We start from the raw sequence: 19,361 nt of genomic DNA on the forward strand, positions 1-19,361 counted from the left end.
ATAAGAATGTCACAAGATTGTGCCTCACATCCTAACGCTCTTAACGTGGCCATATTTTGCATATGGCTTTAATGGCGGCTTAGCAGCGTAAAAATAGCAAAAGTCGCTAAAACGTTGAATGCCTGTTGTTTGGATGTGTGTGGGTGGTGGCGAAAACAAGGCCAACACAAAGGAAGATGCTCTCGCACAAGAGTGCCTCTTGTACCGACAGCTTTGTTGTCTGGATGCCACGCTGTTCGAGGCTCAAGGCTCCAGGCAGCCAAAATGCGCAGGAAACTTCGGCCCAAGAAAGCGGTGGAAAGTTGCTGAGTAGGCAGGCGAAATGGGTTAAGGATGGGCGGGCGGCTGAAGCAATTGCTACTGTCAGCTGAGCAAAGTTTTTAATTAAAATAACCGAGCAATAAAACAGCGCTACCAACACACACACATACACGCACACAAGCACACAGAAAAAGGGAGCCATGTTAAATGGGAAATTAGCAGCGACAATTTCCCCTGGTCACATGCATAACGTATACGCCATGATGGCCGTGTCCTGCGACGCAATTAAAATTTAACGGCACCCAACGCATTGCGTTGCCTATTTCTTACTTTGTTTTGTATTCAACAGTACGTTCTCTGAATATTTATTGTGGCAAAGGTCAATGCTATGGCCTTGAACCCTTTACCCCCGCACCCTTTCATCCTCGCTCAAAGAGACCACTCCTGAAGGTCTACAATTTGCGAGGGCTTCACGCTTGGTCAGACAATAGCTAAAATGGCATGGTGGCTCATTAAAAAAACATAAATCAAACCGCAGCGACCGGCCTGCAGTTAGGAGCTATATACCAATGCATAATGAAAATTTTCCGAGCGAGAAACAGTATTCCATAGTAAATTGAAACTTGGATTTAAGCAAAGTGAGGCGGAAAAAAAAGGCAAAAAAAAAACTCAGCTTGTCAGGGGAGAAAAAGGAAAAGCGTGATGATGCGTTGGCGTGCGGCTCGCAGCTCTGCAGCAAGATTGATTGATGACATGACGTCAATTTGCCAGAGCCACTCAGTCTCAGTGCTCCATGAATGCAAAGGGATCCTGGATCCAGGATCCAGGACCCAATGTGGCCAGCCAGGGGCGTGACCAGCGACATGGGCCTCGACCATGGCGATGACGATGAAAAGACAATGAAAAAGGCATTAAAACTGCGGTCGGACCGAGGGAAAATATTATCACTCCTGCCGGGATGATGTGCCACATGGGGGCGTCCTTGTGGTGCATGTTATGGTCTCTGCTTGTGGGCGTGGCACTTGAATATAATAATAAACACAACTAAGGCCAGTGGTGCTAACGCAGTTAGGTGTTGTTTTAATGACGCAGGTCGAAAAAGTGGAAAAGACCACAGGGGAGCATTTAAAAATAGAATCATCAAATATATAAAATATGTATATGTATAAAAGAGAATTCATATAAAAAAATTTGTATAAGTGCACGTTTGCTTATTATTATTAGTAAAAACATTTCTTAAAGCCAAAATACAGAAGTTATTTTATTTTTTTAGGTATAGTTAATTTCATAGTTGTATAGTTAATTGTATATAAAAAGTAGCACACAAAAGTAACGTTAAATTAACCATAATCTTTTAATTCACCCCCACTAATGAGATAATTCCACCGGACTTCCTCATTTTCCTGTCCATTAGCAGCAATCATTATTATAGCAATAACTCCGCTGTTTATTATCCTTATAGGCTAGCGTTATACATGATTAATAAAGTTGACATTCGTTATGGTTGTTTGGCCCGCTTTTGTCCCGGGTCTGCCATCAAAATTATGCATAATTGGTGTCACTGTCATCCCACTCACAAGGACACATCCCCACTGACAAGGACATCGAAGTCCTGGGACCATCGCACCCTTGCGGCGGCTACCTCAATTTAAAACAAAAACATTTTTTGGCGCTGCAGAGACACATTCCTGCGGGTGTTTAATGAACATTTTCACACACACACACACACACACCTTGAAAATTATGCAAAAATAAATTAAAGTTTCATGTGGGCAGCCAAACAACTTTACTGTTTTCGGGCTTGTGCCAAGATGAAAACGAAAAAAAGACGATAAGGACTAGCCCATTAAATGAGAAATAAAAACCCGTGCAGTAAAAATGAAATTTTAAACGCATACTGAATCGAGAGCAACAGCCACTGTATTGAGATGAGTTGAGTTAAGTTGTCCTTGCTACAAGTCTACAAGTCTACCACCACAACACTTTTTGGCATGCGGGGCACGTTCGCTAATGCCACGACTGCAAAGATAAAAACCAAGATATAAAGCATAAAAATCGGCCCGGCAATTACCTCAAGTGATGGCTTTCTAATTTAGGGCTTAATTTGTGTGGATTTAAGGCGCGGTGCGGCAGCAAATATTTTTTTAAGCCCAGCCATCAAATCGGCGCCGCGTTACAGGCGCCACAGACAAAGGCGCAGTGCAGGTAAGGAATTCGCAACACTTTATGGACGACCGGGCCGAAAATACCGTGATACCCAGCGGGCACGTTACGTATACGCCCCCAATGACATGTACATAAATTTAATGCTAGAAATGCTTCGCTCGACACGACTCGACTCGAGTCCTGTGTGTCTGCGGATCCCTTCTTGCTGGGTGTTATTTTCGTCTTCGTCCTTTTTTGCCCAGCGTCTCTACTCGCCCACACACACACCATCGCATTCGTTGTCGTCAGCGTAACATTTCCGCTTTCGGTTGCATGAGTATCCGTTTCCGTTTTGCTGAGGCCACACACTTAGCTTGGTCCGCCATTCGTGTCCAAAAATAAAGTAAATTAGAGTGCGCGACTTCAGTTCCAGTTCGAGTTCGTTTTTTATCCCATTAATTGCGTTTGCCTGTTTTAGATTGCGGCTGCTCCTTAAAGGGCAACCAATATCCATGTCTGATTGCCTTGACAGCGAAAAAGTTGGTGGATTTGTGGAGATTGGGGCATTGGCGAGATTGGAATTTGGTGGTTAGCTAACCGAAAATGCCATGCAATCGAGGTTTCTACATTTTCATTATTCTTTTAAAGCAATTGGTAAAAATTTAATATTTTAAATAACCTTTAAATGATTTCATTTCCATTTTTTAAATCCAATTTAGGCGCAAATAAAAAGAATAGAAATAGAAATTCAATTTGCAAATGGAATTGCATCCATTATGATTTAGGCTTTAAAACTTTTTGTAAATAATTAAGCTGCTTTTATCAACCAGTTTGTTTTCTGCAAAATCACCAGTTGCATTAAAACAAAGCTTATATATTTATATACATGCAATAGCAGTATGTGTATATATAAAAATATTGTTTACTTTTAATTATAAATGCTTAGCGAGTCCAAATCAATTTGTAATTGAATTATTCAAGCACCAATAAATTCATTTGATTGTTTTTTACCCTAAGGCCAAACAAAATCTGGAATTTATTTTACTCACTGTTCTGTTTAAATTAAATTAAAGTTGCATCTTCGCACTTTTAATTACATAATTGAAGAAAATTGGCTCAAGGACTTAAAGAATTCAGATGATCAAAATAAGTCAGTGTAATTAATTTCCTTTCGCAAATCAAATCAAGCAGCACTCACTGTGAATATTTATGGGCAAACTGAGCTGTCTGAAAATCCTTTTCATATGGGCCATCACAATACTGTCAGTGTTCGGATTTAAAGCTGTTTTATCCTTGGCGAGAAACGTTTTGCATTGGCCACTGAAAAGTCAAATCAATGCCACAGGCAGAGCCGGCATGACACAAAACACAAATGCGGGACAACAATGTGTGTTGTTGGTGTTGCTGTTGCTGTTGCAGGGATGTTGCTGCTGCATGGATGTTACTGCTGCAGGGATGTGGCTGTTGCAACTCGGTATGTGGCTCTTGTCCCAGGCAATTGCACATGCCGAAGCGAATTTGGAAGGGCTGAAAGTGCTCTGCAGGACAGCGAAGCTGCAGGGCAGCAAAAATAGATAGCCCGTTGACCAGCTCACTTGGCCCTGGACGCAGAGGGAAATGGGACAGTAGCAGCAGCAGCAGCAGCAGCAGCAGGACAATGCAAATGGAAATGTGCAACGCAGCGCGGCATACAAAGTCGGGCTACAAAACGACAGGACTGTCAAAGTGACGACCGCCCTTTTAACTGGACTTTCACTGGACTTTCACCGGCACTGGCTTTTTTTGCACGACGGCGCTGGCATCGCCGTTGGCCATGTGCCACTGTCAGCTGTATTTGCACTAAAAGCTTTTGTTAATGGTTGCGTCAATATTGTGCCACGCTTTAATAACATTGAAAACTGGCTGCGAAACCGGAGAGCCGACAAAACGGAAATCAGAAAATGAGAAATAAAATCGAAAACGAAAATGAACAAGAAATACGAAATACGAAATGAAAGCCACAAAGAGCGCTAAATTCACTTTCTGCATTTGACGAATGGAATCGAATACAAATATGAATGTAACCGGAGTCGAAAAAGGGCGAAGCAGGCAAAAAAAAAACCACATAAATTCATTTGGCATGCTAACCCCTTTTTCCCAGGGTCATACATACAATTTTTTGGCCACATCAAACCAAGTTGCTACACGCCTTTTACCAGCCTTTTTTCACTTTTGCAGCCAGCATTTACACAATATAAACTTTGCACGTACAATCATCGCACATACGAATCGGTAGTCGGTAGTCGCGCATACATTTTAGATGGCCAGGATATTGGCATTTCGGGCACGTAAAACATCAACGCATAAATACAACAAAAAGTGCAAACAAGGACTCCGCTCAGCAAGGAAGTTGAGCCTGTCGAACAGACGGAAAAGAAATGGCGCCCGCCGATCAAAAGACAACACAATGTGCCGCAAATGCGATGCCAAGGCGGCTCCACAACATGTTGAACTCGAATCGAACACGTAGGCGGGTGACTGATTGGACTACAAGGATACAAGGATACAAGGATGCGGAGTGCATCCGATTCGAACTGGTTCGCAGCTCCAGACAGCGAACGCTTACGGATTCATTGAACTGAAGCACAGATTGAAAGTGCAGCAAATTAAGCTACTTTCATTTAAAAGCAAGTATATATGCATTTGTCTTAAGTTTATTAATTTAAAATATTTTATTATTTTTATACAATAAAGGTAACTTCCCCTAAAGAAAACCCGCCACGAATTTTATTAGTTTGTCAATTTCCTTTGCTAAACTATGGCCATTGAAATCCCCTGGTAAATCCCCTCAGACATTTTGCCTTCCACCTGTTTTACTTTCTCCTTTGCAGGCCTATGGCATATGTCAATATTTAGAGCTTTTGGATTGTGGGTTATCCTCTTTTGCCAGCTTTTCCTTACATTTTCATTTTCATTTCCATTTCGGTTTTCTGCTTGCTACGCTTTGGGGAAATTCAATTTGTTATAATTTGAAAATTTCATTTTTCGTTATGTAAATGCGCTCGATAAGCCACAGTTCGAAAAATAAAAGCAGAGAACAACACATGACCGGGCCAAAAACATGGATGAGGTGTGGCAGAGGCCAAGGAGTATTGGTGCCGCAGAAAACCAATTTTGTGGCAGCTTAAATGTCAATGGCATTCATCCACGATTTCTCGGTTATGGCAATCGGTATTAGTTGTTGCCACCAAGTGTTATAGTCGCTATATACATATACTGGGCGGCTATAAATAGAGCGGCACGTTCTGTTTATTTTTAGCCTTTGGGCGGCCAAATGGGGCGTGTCCTGGCCTCAAGGCTTAGCCATAAAGATAAAGTTTTGTTTGGGGCAGCTAGAAACAAATTGCAAACAATAAAGCGACAGGCATAAGGTCCACCCACACACACGTCCTTTCCCAAACTCCCCAATCAGGTGCCAAAAACTCGAGAGTCGCCTTCAGAGGTGCCTGGCAAATTGTCAATGAATCGCCCTCTGGGAAAGATGTTGTTCATTCCACCTCAATCGATTGTTTTTACCTTTAGCAAAACTTCTACGTATTTGCTTTTGTTAATGGCGTCCGTTCTTGTTGTTTTGTTCATTGATTCGAGCATCCAGAGTCGTGTCCTTGCTCAAGTCGCTTCTGCTAATTTAATGAAATTCGATTTCATTGTCTGCCACACTCGGCCAAATGACCGTCATAAGTTTGCCCAACATTGGCATGCCCATCGCATAATGTTTGTATAAGTCGCTGTTATTGTTTTCAATACTGTGCACCATGGCGTATGATTAATGTGCACAAATCGCGTTAAAGCCTTTCGCAGACCCACACGAGTATAACCTAATCCACTGCTGGCTTTTTATGGACTCTGAACTTCTATCTGCGGCATAAAAAGATACGATTATTATTACGATTGTAATGTGCACAATTGCGAGGAGCAACGAAAATGTCTGGAAGCTAAAGGGAATTCTCGCTCAATAACTCAATCAGATTTCGACACACGAGATACACACACTTACATACACAAATTTGTGTGTATCGAAAACTGGAGGATAGAAACATTTTGATGCATTGCCCAAGCCAAACGAAAAACAACAACCAATTGATATATTATAGAGTCTTAAGACGATTGAGGAGGATGTGTTATTTAATACCCTAAACGAAGCAGCAAAAATGTAAACATTTAAAAGTGGCTATATTCTCGTATATATCGAGTTAATTATGTAACTCTGAAGTTGTTGAACAAGAGTCCTTTGGCAAGCTTCACCCTTTAATTTAGCACATTTCAAGGAGTTTAAAACTTAAAAACTTTTACAACCTCGTTCGCCTTTCTCGGCAACTTTAAGACCATTTTGGTGTAAACACGACTCTCCCCAGCGAATAACAAACATCGTAAAAACGCTATACTACCCACAGTTAGTGTAATAAAAGCGTGTTTCCTCGGTTCTCCATCGTCCACACCACGTATATATTACAAAATCGATGAATCAAAGTAAATTACCAGAAATAAATGAGATAAAATATGTGTACGCGCGCTTGTGCTACCTGAAAATGGAGCTGAGCTGGTCAGCAGTTGAGCTGGTATATTAGCAAACTGGCAGCTGGGGTTTCCATCTTTTTCCTCATTTTCCCTATTTTCCTTATTTTCCCATTTTGATTTAGCCACGCCAAACGCGGGACAGGATAAGCCCGACTAGTTGACCTGGCAGCAAGAACAGCGATTAAGGGAGGGGCTTGGCTCCATGTTAAGTTCTCCGCAGGTTGGTAAATGCCACTAAAAACGGTGCGGTAACACACGTTACTCACACACACACACACTCAAACACTTGCCGCAGGAAATTGAAAAACTTGTATATGCTCGACTTCCGTTTCAGCTGCTTTCGAGTAGAGTGCGCTTACTAATTTAATAAGGCAACGGGACGTGGCCACTTTTAACCAACAGCAATAAGTAGCGAAACAAAAATTAGTCAAAAGATAAAATTATTGTATGAAAATAGAGTCTATAAAGTATGCAAAACCATTACTTATAACAAAAGACATCATCACTTAGGAGACTTTCAGCTATACAATTGCTTAATATTTATACTTCTTATGCTTAAACAACATCTACACCTTTTTTTGTTCTGTGTATTTGTGGCACATGTGCAGGTCACACCCCACAGCCCCCAAATTGCCACTCTATTCTTCGGCGAGTTCTTTTGTTGCCTCTCTAAACTTGTTCGTCAAAGTAATCATATAAATATTCCTTTGTAAGTGTGCTGGTGTAGCGCTGTGTATGTGTATGTGAGTGCGTGCCAAAAAACTTTTGCGTGTTGGGTGTTTATTAAAAACTTGGCCTACTTTCACCCTCGCCATACGCACAATACTCGCACATAAATATTACTTTTGTCTGGCCCGCAAAGTGGGATTCACGGTCATTCGCAATGCGTTTTGTGTTTAATTCTACTGAATTTAATAATAACAATTTCCAACACTTTCATGAATATTTCACGAATCACAACTACTGGCAAACACCTTTAAATGAGTTTTGCTTGTTGACGATGTGACTTTAATGAGCTCAGGAAACGCCCAGGAGGCAGTCAGACAGGGCAAGTGAGCTTAGTGTTTTGTCAGGAGCTCCAGGCTGGACTTTGAGCAGGAATATGCACTTAAAGAAATGTAGTGAGAATATAGGCATGTATCAGAAAATATCACAAAAATCAATAGTGTTTAATATCAGTATAATCATAGTATTTAATGTTAGATTCAGTAATAATGAGCGCAAAATCAAATGTAACTCAAAATCATTCTTAAGTACATGCATAAGTGCTACCAATGGTTATGTGTAAATTTAGCCAGTTCAACTGAACAAAAGATCTGAAACTTGAATTAATATCATGTAAATTGTAATAGCTTTAGCTAACGTTCAGTTTTAGTTAACATTTTCTTGCACTGCATCGACAATGGGGACTTAGGGCAACTTGGCAGTGGAGTTAACGCGGGCGGAGTCCACCTATGCACACATCATTATTATTATGTGCCCCAGTTTGAGCTGCCCAGTGGGTATGGTGATGGAGGTGGAGGTGGAGGTGTAGCTGGTTCCTTGCTGTTTAATTTATCGCCCAAGCGGCTAAATATGTTTGCTTTGCCTGCTCCTTTGGCTCCATCGCCGCTGCTGCCCTTCAGCTGCTCGCTATTATGGGCATAATAAACTCATTAAAATGCAACGGGCCGGACAATTGGTGGGCTGGTGAACTGCCGAGCTGGAGAGCTGTCAATAAAGTCGTGGCCATGGTCCATATGGTGGCCATCGGCCATTCCTGTACTGCAAGCCATACACATGGCCACATGTCTCCCCTTTCAGCCGTTGTGTTTACATTTGATGGGCTCAAAGCCGTCGGCCCCACCGTGGAAAAGTGGGTCAATGCGCTGTGAACTGATTAGTGTCAGTCTAGTGGCAGTGGCCCGTTTCCTGGCCACAACCTGATCAAGGGCTTTTAGCCTTCAAGCGGCCAGCACTCGGCGGTTTTCTGAAGTTTTTGGCCAGCCTCATCACGTCCCTTAAAGCCATATGTCCGCGCACAGGCAGATTTCAGACGATATCATGCATAAATTCGGCAACAAAATCGATAAGGACACTGCGGTCCTGCCGGATTGTGGTTTGTAGGTTTGGAGGGTTGAAGGGTGATGGCTCGTAAATTATGCCACGCCCCTGCCATAACGAGGCTAATAATTCTGGGAATAATTCGCGCCACATTTTCCCTTCTGATTTCTCTTTTTGCTTGTTTGTTTGTTTGGTTCTTGTTGTTTGTTGCTTTCGCTGCATGATTATTTCCTTGTTGATGTTTCGAAGCCTAAAAACCAGAGGGTTTTATGCAGGGAGAGCAAGCATTTTGCATTTGGGTTCAACCAAACCTTTTTAAACAAATTTCATCATATTTTTCCAACGTAGCCCTTTTTTTATAAGTACTATTATTATTATGTTTATTTATTTAAGCACTCAGTTTGAGTGGACCAACCCGTCGGCAACGTGAAAACTTAAGCAAATTTAATGTTTGTTTCTGCCCGATTTTTTGGGAAACAAATTTTGTTTGGCAACTTCATTTCGTAGCGCTTATTGACAGCGACAACTGACAAACAATGAATGACAAACGGTCGCCCAACAAAGGCAAATTCAAGCGGCCAAATAGCACCAGCACGTTGTAACTTTTTATCAAGTTATTAACTTATCTAATTCGATTATGGCCCTGAGCGGGTGTTGCTGTGTGCCCTCCTATTTGTGTGTGTGTGTGTGTGTGTAGGTGCTTGTTTGTCTGTGTGTCAGCAGGTCCTGGTCGGAGATCCTGGTGGCGGCAGCCTGTTCGTGTCAGGAGCACCGGCAATGGCAATGGCAATGGCAACGTTTACGTAGCAAGCAATTCAATTAGAAATGCGGTAGCAACAGCAGAAACAAAAACAACACTCAAAATGGCTGCCTAGACAAACAGAGAAAATGAAAAGGACAAAGGCAGCGGAGAGGCGGGAGAGGTTAGGGGGGGTGGGGGGTGGCTGGTTCAGCAAAAGGACGACTGACAGACAGGCTCTATCAAAAAATGGTAAGCAACAGACTGGCAGGCAGACAGCCAAGGACGCAGCACTCGCGACTCGTTTATGCGGAAGCTGCTTTACGATAATGGCTTAAACGGTCTGGAAGCTGCTCTATGGCACAGGATATCTGGCATTTTTTCGGTAAAAAGCACTTACTTCTAAACTGCCTCAATTATTACTTTCGATAAAATGCAAATAGATGCTTTGCAACACAGATTGTTTGCTATTAATTCGAACTAAGAATGGCATTTCTATTCCTACGATTGAGTTTGTACTATGATCTAGTTAAAGTATCTTTTGAATGCGAATCATTCCATTTCAAATGTTGCAAATGAACAATAGCAAGTGAGCCGCACAAACATCTCGAATAACACATGCTCTTTAATGGGCAACCATTTGCCTACTCTGAAATATGCCTGCTAAAATGAGCAATCTCCCGCATTCCACATTCAGATTTACAAATTACCAAAGCTGAACACAATTCTGCTACACAAACAAAAACACAATCGAGGGAAAATAAATAATATTATATTATGTGTGTTTGTTTATCTCTCTCTAGCAGCGCGCTGTCGTTGCTCGTCTATGTCAGTTAAATTTTGATGTTTTTTTGTTGTCAAAGCCCATTAAACTGTCTTCGTGTTGGTCCTTTAGTCCCTTAGTCCTTTTGGCCCCCACCCTCAGCCCCCAGGCTCAAAAAGCAGGACAAAGAGAAAAAATAAACGGAACAGGACAGAATGGAGGTAAAATGGTAAAAAAGTTGGCCATTTGTCTGGCGCTTGCTTTTGTCAGTTATAAAGTTTTAACCTTTATGGAGTGCTGAGCGTGACCAACATATAGTACATAAATATGCAGGCCAGAGTATAAGAGTACATATGCCTAAACCCCAACAAGCCAACTGAATTTCAGCCATAAACAGGCAGAAAGTCAGATTAAGTCTGCCAAGGAAGTTATGATACAGAAAATTATCCCATTAGGTCTGAAGGAAAGATTTATTTGCCAACCGCAGTCTAGACGAGTGGAAAATTGTAGCAACGCAGCCCAAGTTAATAATGTTAATTTAGCAAAAAAAAAAAACAGTAGCCCATCATTTGTAAAAATAATGACAATTTAAATGACAATGCTCTTTTCGAAGGTTGGTGAATAAACAAAGCGCTATTCATTTGCCTTTTATTAATGGCATTCCATTGTCCTGTGCCTGCCTGCAAATTGATTTGACAAGGATCGCCGCCAAAGAGCAACAAAAATGGCCAAAATATGGTGACAACAAATTGACGGACAATGGACGCCGCTTCAGTTGCTGACCAGCACAGCATTTGACCATCGCAATAGCAATCTCCATCGCCATTCGCCATCGAGAGTTTTCCAATCAAACTTGTACTTGGAGCAACGTTATTGAAAGCAGCTTAATGCGCATGTAAGCTGTCCATTATTCCCCGACATGTTCGTGCCAACAGAAGCATTCAAATTTTTTGGCCAGTAGGTGTGGCCCGAGGTTGAGATTGGTGCCATGCTCGGATGTTTGGATGGGGGTCTTTTGCTCATGCATTATGCGCATTGTTTGCAACTTTTATGTTGCTCAAAATTTGGTTATCAGCTTGGCAAGAAAAGAAATAAAATAAGCAGCATTTTGGGGGGGTAGGGCATGGGGATCCACTGGATTTTGCAGGAATGGAACGCATAAATCACGCAAACTGGCTGTTGTACTGGTGTACTGGGCACAAAAGGTGCCTGGTGCCTGTCCTGTCGTACGTGTAACTGCATAAATATGATTGATATCGGTGCCCGATGGGCAGGACCTTGTAGCTTTCCCACGGCAAAAAACAACTTCAATTACCATTGAATGCTAAGCTAGGGGCGTGGTGGTGGTGTTGGGCCATTGTGGGTTTAACGTCTATATCATCGGGCTTTGCCAACAACTTTTGGAACACCATAAATGCCTAAAATGTCGCATTGTTGCGCTTGGATTGTGACGAATAAAAGCAAGACAATAGACCCCAAAGGCGTCCTGTGCGGGGGGGAGGGGTGGTGCAGGAGGTGCTCTGTCATTGTTATAGCAACAATTTACTTTTGTGAATTCGCCATGAAAGCGAAATGAAAGAGGCGGCAGGAAGCTTGACTTTGAGCCCCAGCGAACAAATCTCCTGCCACCCACTTAAGCTTTAAACTTAATGTTTGCTAATATAATTAAGCGATTTGGAGCTCCTTCACTTCACTCAAGGATTTTTAAATTAATTTCTGTTGTCTTGTTGGTTTTAATTTCCCCCTCTTCACCACCCAACGTTTTTTTCTTTCTACTCGACTGCTCGTATATTATCCATCCGCCCCGTTGGCCTGACTTCAAGAGCTGTTCGAAATAAATGGAAACGTTTGTGCGTTTCACTATGCCAAAAAGAAGGAAGCCAAGTGCACTGAGAGAAAACATGCACATACATTTCCGAAATGTTTAGATAATTAATATTTTTAATAGCTAACACAAACTTTGTTTTAAGTATTTGATTGTTCGAACCAAATTTCTCTCATTTATTGCACTTGTAGATAGTGTTTTAAAGCACCTGACCTACTTACACTTCATTTTTAGATCTTTTCTGCATTTTTTCTTTGTACATCCTCATACACGAACACTATCAGCATAACATCAGCAACAACAATGAACAGCTCATGCAAAATGCAAGAGAATGCTGAATAAATCAGGGGAGTCGGCCAGGAGGCAAGTAGTGGTAGAGGCAGCTGCTCCAGGAGCGAATTAAAGACCCCATTGAGCCTTAAGCCGCCGGCGTAGCGTGGCGTGGCGTGGCTAACTGACTACTCAAGACTTCCTCCAGCTGACTGACTGACGACCGGCTGACTGGGAACGACAAGGACACCGCCAAGAGTTAACTAAATGCTCGACAGTTGCAACAAACGGCAAACAAAACGGATGGCAGTGTGCGGGAAAAGTGGACTTGGGATGAGGAAGTGGCAGTGGCAGGGGGAGTGGCACTGGGAGTAGGGAGGAAGCCAAGGCCAAGTGAAGAGGCATCTCTTGGCGCAGTGCTTCCGCTGTTGTCATTCGCTTAAAAGTTTATTCCTCGCCTGCCGCTGACAGGCGAAAGGCAAGTTGAATCCAGTCGCAAGTCGCCAGTCGCTGCTAGTCGCCTCTTTGCTGTTCCATCTAAATATCAAAATGACTCCCCATCCCATCCGTTTCATTGCCTCATCCTGCCTGGCTTTTCCTTGGCCTAAAAGCGTCTTGGCCTTATATCCGGTGCCGCAACACTTCCTGTTTACAATTTAAACTAATAAGCAGCCAACGGCAGCTGACAAGGAGAACGCAGTCGAGGTCCTCGCAGCTGGCATCGTTTTCAATTTTCATCCTGACGCCCATTTATTTCTGCTTTGCCCTCTCTCTTTCAGCGCACGATCTCTTTACATATTCAATAAATTGAAATTGACATTTGGCGTTGCAGGGGGCTGCGTCCTGACATATATCCTGTTGTAACCAAACACATATGAATACGCAATACAGAGGCATCCGAGGCAGGAGTATATCCATCACCCGTCGAAATCATTCATTCCGCAGTGTCGAAATCATGAGAAATGGAAATGCAATAAAATAAAATAAAATGGAATAAAGGCAAAATAATGAAAGCAACACCATGTTGCCACCAATGGATCTATAGACCTCATAAAAAAAATTCATTTTCCTAACTATTCACCCTTACCGCCTTACATACATTTAAATTAATTAAGAATTTTGATTTAAAATCATTATAATTTCTAGATATTTTTTATAAATTACCCCCCCACCTTTTTCGCAGTGTAACACTCCATGGCTATCCATTTGCCATTAGCATAGTCAGCAAATAGTAATGGGCAAATAGAAATCGATGAAACTCTGTCAGTCTGTCTGCCCTGAGCAAACTGAGCCATCTACCTGATCCTTTCAGATTGCAATGAACTGCAATCAAGTCCACCAGCACCGAGCACTTCATTAACCAAGTGAAACCGATTGCATGCCAGGGCAATTCATTAGGGCCCCAAGCCACTTGAAGAGCTTAATCCACAACGATTTGTGCACTTTCCAGCCGCCTGAAGACACGGCCACTTGTTGAAACTCAATTAACTTGAAGGACCGAAAGTGTTGCGCCTGCGAATGTCAAAGGAGGCTCGCAAATATTTGCACATACTTGCTACACACAGCAAAAAAATGAAAACCATCAAAACGTCACTTGAACAATAAATTATGCCCAACGAACGGAGAACTCTTTGCAACTGAGTCCTGTGTCCTGAGGCCATAAAAATGCTCATTTTGCCTAAGAACTTTCGAGAAGCGCGAGCTATTTTTAATAATTATTATGACCTTGGAGTGCAGAGGGGGGGAGGCAGCTGAGGGGAGCTGTCAGTCTGTCAGCGTGTTGCAAAGAGATGAGGACTGCCAGCCATTGTCCTGGAATCCACGTCCTTTGAGCAGAGAACCTCACAATGTTTACGTTATCTCATTTAACACTTGAAAAACTTTTCCACACACACAGACACACATACACATGCACGTGGGTGTGTGTGTGTGTGTGTTTGCTCTGTCTGAGTGTTTGCCGCTTTTCCAAGTGGCCTTCCCCCGCCAGCTCCACTCCCTACCCCCCACCCCCCTCGCAACTTTTTGTCTGGCGGCGCATTTGCACATTAACAGTGTGAAAAATTATGATTGAGCCATAAAACAGTCAGCTGCGCCCACCAGGTTTTCCCACAGGAAAATTCCCCTAGAGAGTTGTCACATGCGTGTGTTTTTCTGAAAGTTTTTCTTTATTTTCGGTAGATGGTTAAGTGAGGTGGGTGAATTCAGCTAGCAGAAACATAGGGACATTTTCACTTTGTCCCGTTGGCGCTGCTTGCATCATCTTCTGCCCACCGCCTCCATGGCATTTTCCATTTCCATTTCCCAGCTCTGCTTGAGCAAACAAAGTTAACCGGGCGATGCTTGCTCCCAGTGGAGTAGCAATTAAGCGACGAGCTACCTACAATTTTCCCCTTTTCTTTGTTTTGTAACCCATTTTTTTGTTTGTTTGTGTGTGTGGGTGTGTGCTGAGGGAAAAACATAACAATGCCAGTGGCATACTGCCGTGTGCACTTCCATTTAACGGGGTAATATCATTAGTATATTTTAAAACAAAAGCGTAGTGCACCCTATCATTTCATTAACTATTTTTAGACGATGCGGAACTATCCTATTAATGAACACTATTTCCCAGATGGATTTATATGGAACTGAGCTCCATTTCCATATGACATATGACTTTCATTCAAAATACTTGAACATGAAGAAGGTCCAAAAAGTAATGGATAGCATTTGGATATGATAAAAAAGAAAATGGATGTGTGTGTGTCACTTTCATGCAGGGTATCAATAATGAATGAGTCGAGCTCCGTGGAGTCGTTTCAATTGACTTGGCCCCGTCCATTAATAATCCAGAGGGCATATAAATCAATCATGCGACAAGCTGATAAACATCCAACAGCTAAACAAATATGTATTCGAGTGCTAAAGCGAAGCGGTATCCCCGTGCTTGTGTGTTTACACTAAAACACGTCAACATTTCGTGGAGGACGCAGGAGGAGGACGTGTCGAGTAATTCGACTGTGTCCGCAGCACAATTTATTGGATTTTATGCCGCTCTTTGCGAAGCAGCACAGCTGGCTGCTATTTTTAGTTATCCGTTACTGCGCAACAGTTGAAGCTGGAGCTGAATCTATTTATAGTCGCAAAAGAGCAGCAGGCGTACAGCTTTTCCGCAGGATAATTCCCGTTTTGCATGAACATGAAGCTATTAAGCCACAGAGCCAAATATAAACATGCCAGACATGCGGATGGCACTCGATTTAAATTGAAAATACATGGTCACTATAGTATATTACGATTTAAAAAAAGTACAGACACTTTGCCACTTTAAAAGTGTTTAAAAGTATGCTTTGAATGTTGACTAAAATCAAAATACATTCAATTATTATTATTCAAGTGACATCTCTTGCACAACACTCATTTTAATGAATGCTTTATTAAGCCTAAACTTTATCACCCATTCTTCAAATCCTTGCTATAGCAAATGCTTGAATATTTTTCATAAAGTTCTCATCAACTTTTCCTTAAATCCTTTGATGATTGCAAACAAACTCCTTCAACGCAACTCACGTGTGTATGTAGCACGCAAATTCCCTAGGCATTACACAACTTTAAGACAAATCTCAATTATATTTGAAGTTCTCCCACGACAACTCTTGACTTTCTCAGCATTCTTTGGCTGGAATTTCCATGCTATGGTTAATAAGCAAACCTCTTCGTCCTGTTTGTTTGGTTGACAAATCCGTTTCTCCAAAGGAACATTCGCTGCCATTCTCGGCTGGTTTTGTTGTGCTGCATTGCATTGTCAGTGCACCTGCATTTGGCTATAATATGCACTGTTTTGGCCTCCATGCTGTTTCGCTGTGGATGTGGAAAAGTATGCAATGCTTCTTTGCATTTCAAATGTCTAGAAAGGAGCCTTAGAGTCGGACCTTAAGTGCTACCACCCACCCAGCTGTTCCAGGCTCTCCTTCTCTGCCTCCAGCTGCCTAACCCATTTCATCGTCTTCTTTTGGGAAAGTCCCCCACTTTCACGACTTTTTTTTTCGGTGCGCACAATTACACAACAACAATAAAAAAAAAAAGCAGCAGGCAACGAAAGCTTTGCTACGTAATCAGAAAAACGTAAAAATTTCTACAAGCAGGTAACGAAAATATTTGAAATTGCTTTTTGCCTTTACCACCCCGTTGAAGGACTCTTCGCCCACTCCTTGTGTTGGTTTTTTTTTCTTTTACTTTGGCATTCCGTCTGTCTAATGGCGTATATTTTAGGCTACGGTAGCTGCTTCGGGTTTCGGTTTCCTCGTCCTGTTTTATTTGTTTTTTTCCCTTTCATTTCGCCGTGTCGCTTTTCCTCACTGCCAAATCTTAACGATGTTGAGGACACATCTTTGCTGGCATTTTTTGTTTTACTGCCACACAGCGTCTTGATAAGGTTAATTGCCCATTTTTGCCATACCCTTCATAACTCAATGGGCATGCTAATAACACCTTCAACGACTCTTTGATGTCTTGCACATGCTTCGTTTGCTGCGATGAGGGTATTTTCGATTCGATTCGACGGTGAATTCCATTTGATTTTAGCACATAGCTAACCGTCTTTTGGCTGTTGGAACATATCGAATTCTGATTTGACGCTCATCGTCGGCGACATAACACAAATATTTGGGAGCACAGCAGGCGACAATATTTTGCGACATTTCTGCCAGAGGTCAGCGGAAATTGAGAGGGGGAAGTATTCGATTTGGAGGAGAGGGGGAAACTCGATATGGGAATATCAAGCTAATGAAGGATACTTGTTGTCGCATATTAGAGCAATATGAATGGAATACTGAATGTAAGTGAGCTCATTGACATGGCAACCTTGCAAAGAAGCTCTGCTCAATAAGGACCCATAATGTTGGTAGTTTCCCAATTTAACAAAGCCAAATTATATCCTATTACCAATACTTATCATGTTAAATGAATGGCCGAGCGAAGACAAGTTAAAACCTAGAAGGATTACTCTTTACAAGTTGCTATGCAAACAGACAAACTCAAATTCATTTTCATATACAGCACATAAATAAACGAAATTTGAAAGCACAATTTTTGCTAGCTTAACTAGACTAGGAACACAAATTCCTACCAATTGTGGCACATAATCTTCCTACAATTATCCCTACGAAAAAAAGAAATTCTTCACGAAATAGAAAAATCTTTAATTTTCAAACTTGTATATTGCCATATTGCACATAATTGGCTTTTTATTTGTTTTCCCTTTGTTCTTATACAATTTTAACAAAAATTTTTTATTCGAAATACAAACAAATTTGAATGCAATAAAGTTGTGGTTTGTGCTGCAAACAATCTGCATTTGTTTTTTCACTGCCTCTAAGCCATTCCCTAACAAACTTACCACAGAAACCACAACAATTGCAGCTGGCAAACAAACAGGGAATGTCAAAAACAATGAAAATAGCCAGAAAAATAGCACAGATTGTCGAACAGCAATAAACTGCAAATAATAACGACTGCTCAAAGTTGTGCTGCCAACGAAACTAAACATTTTTCTTGCAATTAACGTCGGAAGAATGAAATTGAAAAACAACTTGTTTGTAACCATTATGCAAAACAGCAGCGGAAAAGGCAAAAGTCGCACTGGCCGAGAGCGATTTCAATGAAATCCTTTGAAGTTGTCCACATTCAGTCAAAGGACAATATTTCGCTAAATCTGAGGGGTGTTTTTTTTTTTGGTTGGGTGGGCGGTGCCAGGAAGAGCAATAAAGCACAGAAGTGGCAGCACGGCGAACGGAAGTCAAAATGGAAATTATGATAAGAACTACGGAACTGGACAGTCATTAAAATGGAACTGGCACACCGAATTATGTAGTCAGCGAAATACAAACGATAAAAAAAAGAACGAAAACATTAACAGGGAAAACAAAACGCAGCTCACACAAAAAGGGTGAAATATGTCCCGATGTTAAGTGCTTCATTTAATTAACAAAGTTGACATGAAAGCGCGGTGCCGCCTTTTATCAATACCCTAACTTATCAAAGGTCACATCCTTTGCTGGTAAGTGAGCCCACCTTTTGCAGTTTATATTTGGAATCAATTGTTGGTGTCTGCGGGGAAAAGTTTCACGATTATTTTCTGAGCTGAGTGAGGAATATTATTGAACAGGAAATTAATCACTTTTAAGGGTATCCAATTGAAACTGCCTCTTTCAGACTCCTTCAGCTTGAACTTTCCGCTTAATTGTTTGCCTTTCCCAAGCAGCCAAGCTAAGCAGATGGCACCACTTGAGCCACAGCACTCATACGCCAGGTGGGCCACCGTGGAATTACTTGGTTAATTTGATTTGAAATTTGCATTTCGCTACAGCTGCACGTGTATGTGCTATTGACACGGATTTTGCATAAATTTAATTAGTCCGCAACGAATGAACAGTTGCCCAATTGAAGTTGAGTTTTAATTAAGTGCGGTTGTACCGATCCCATCGGCCTGTTGCTGTTTTTGTTTACGTTTTTGCTCGGCAGACATTTGTTATTCTATATCCCGCCAAGCCATCCGACTAAAGGCCATAAAAACAACAGCTGCACATTTCGCAGACACCATGGGCATCTGATATACGGCAGCAAATTAGACGACATACTCGTATTCCATATAATACGCGTAATACTCGTGTACGTGGCCATAATAGTTTGCCGCGATAAGGAAGCGGTCATTAAATGCGCCCGAGGCATTCACATCATCAAAATATTACGGCCAGCTCGCTCGCTTTACGTCAATATTT

At 41.8% G+C, this 19,361-nt stretch overlaps 1 protein-coding gene across 1 annotated transcript in view; it reads right to left on the bottom strand.

The window, feature by feature from the left end:
- LOC6533291 (BAI1-associated protein 3) overlaps positions 1 to 19,361 on the bottom strand; it is a 49,235-nt gene that overhangs the window by 28,253 nt on the left and 1,621 nt on the right. The window lies entirely within an intron of this gene.

This window comes from Drosophila yakuba, chromosome 3L, assembly GCF_016746365.2.
Source record: "Drosophila yakuba strain Tai18E2 chromosome 3L, Prin_Dyak_Tai18E2_2.1, whole genome shotgun sequence".
Classification (NCBI taxonomy): Eukaryota; Metazoa; Arthropoda; class Insecta; order Diptera; family Drosophilidae; genus Drosophila; species Drosophila yakuba.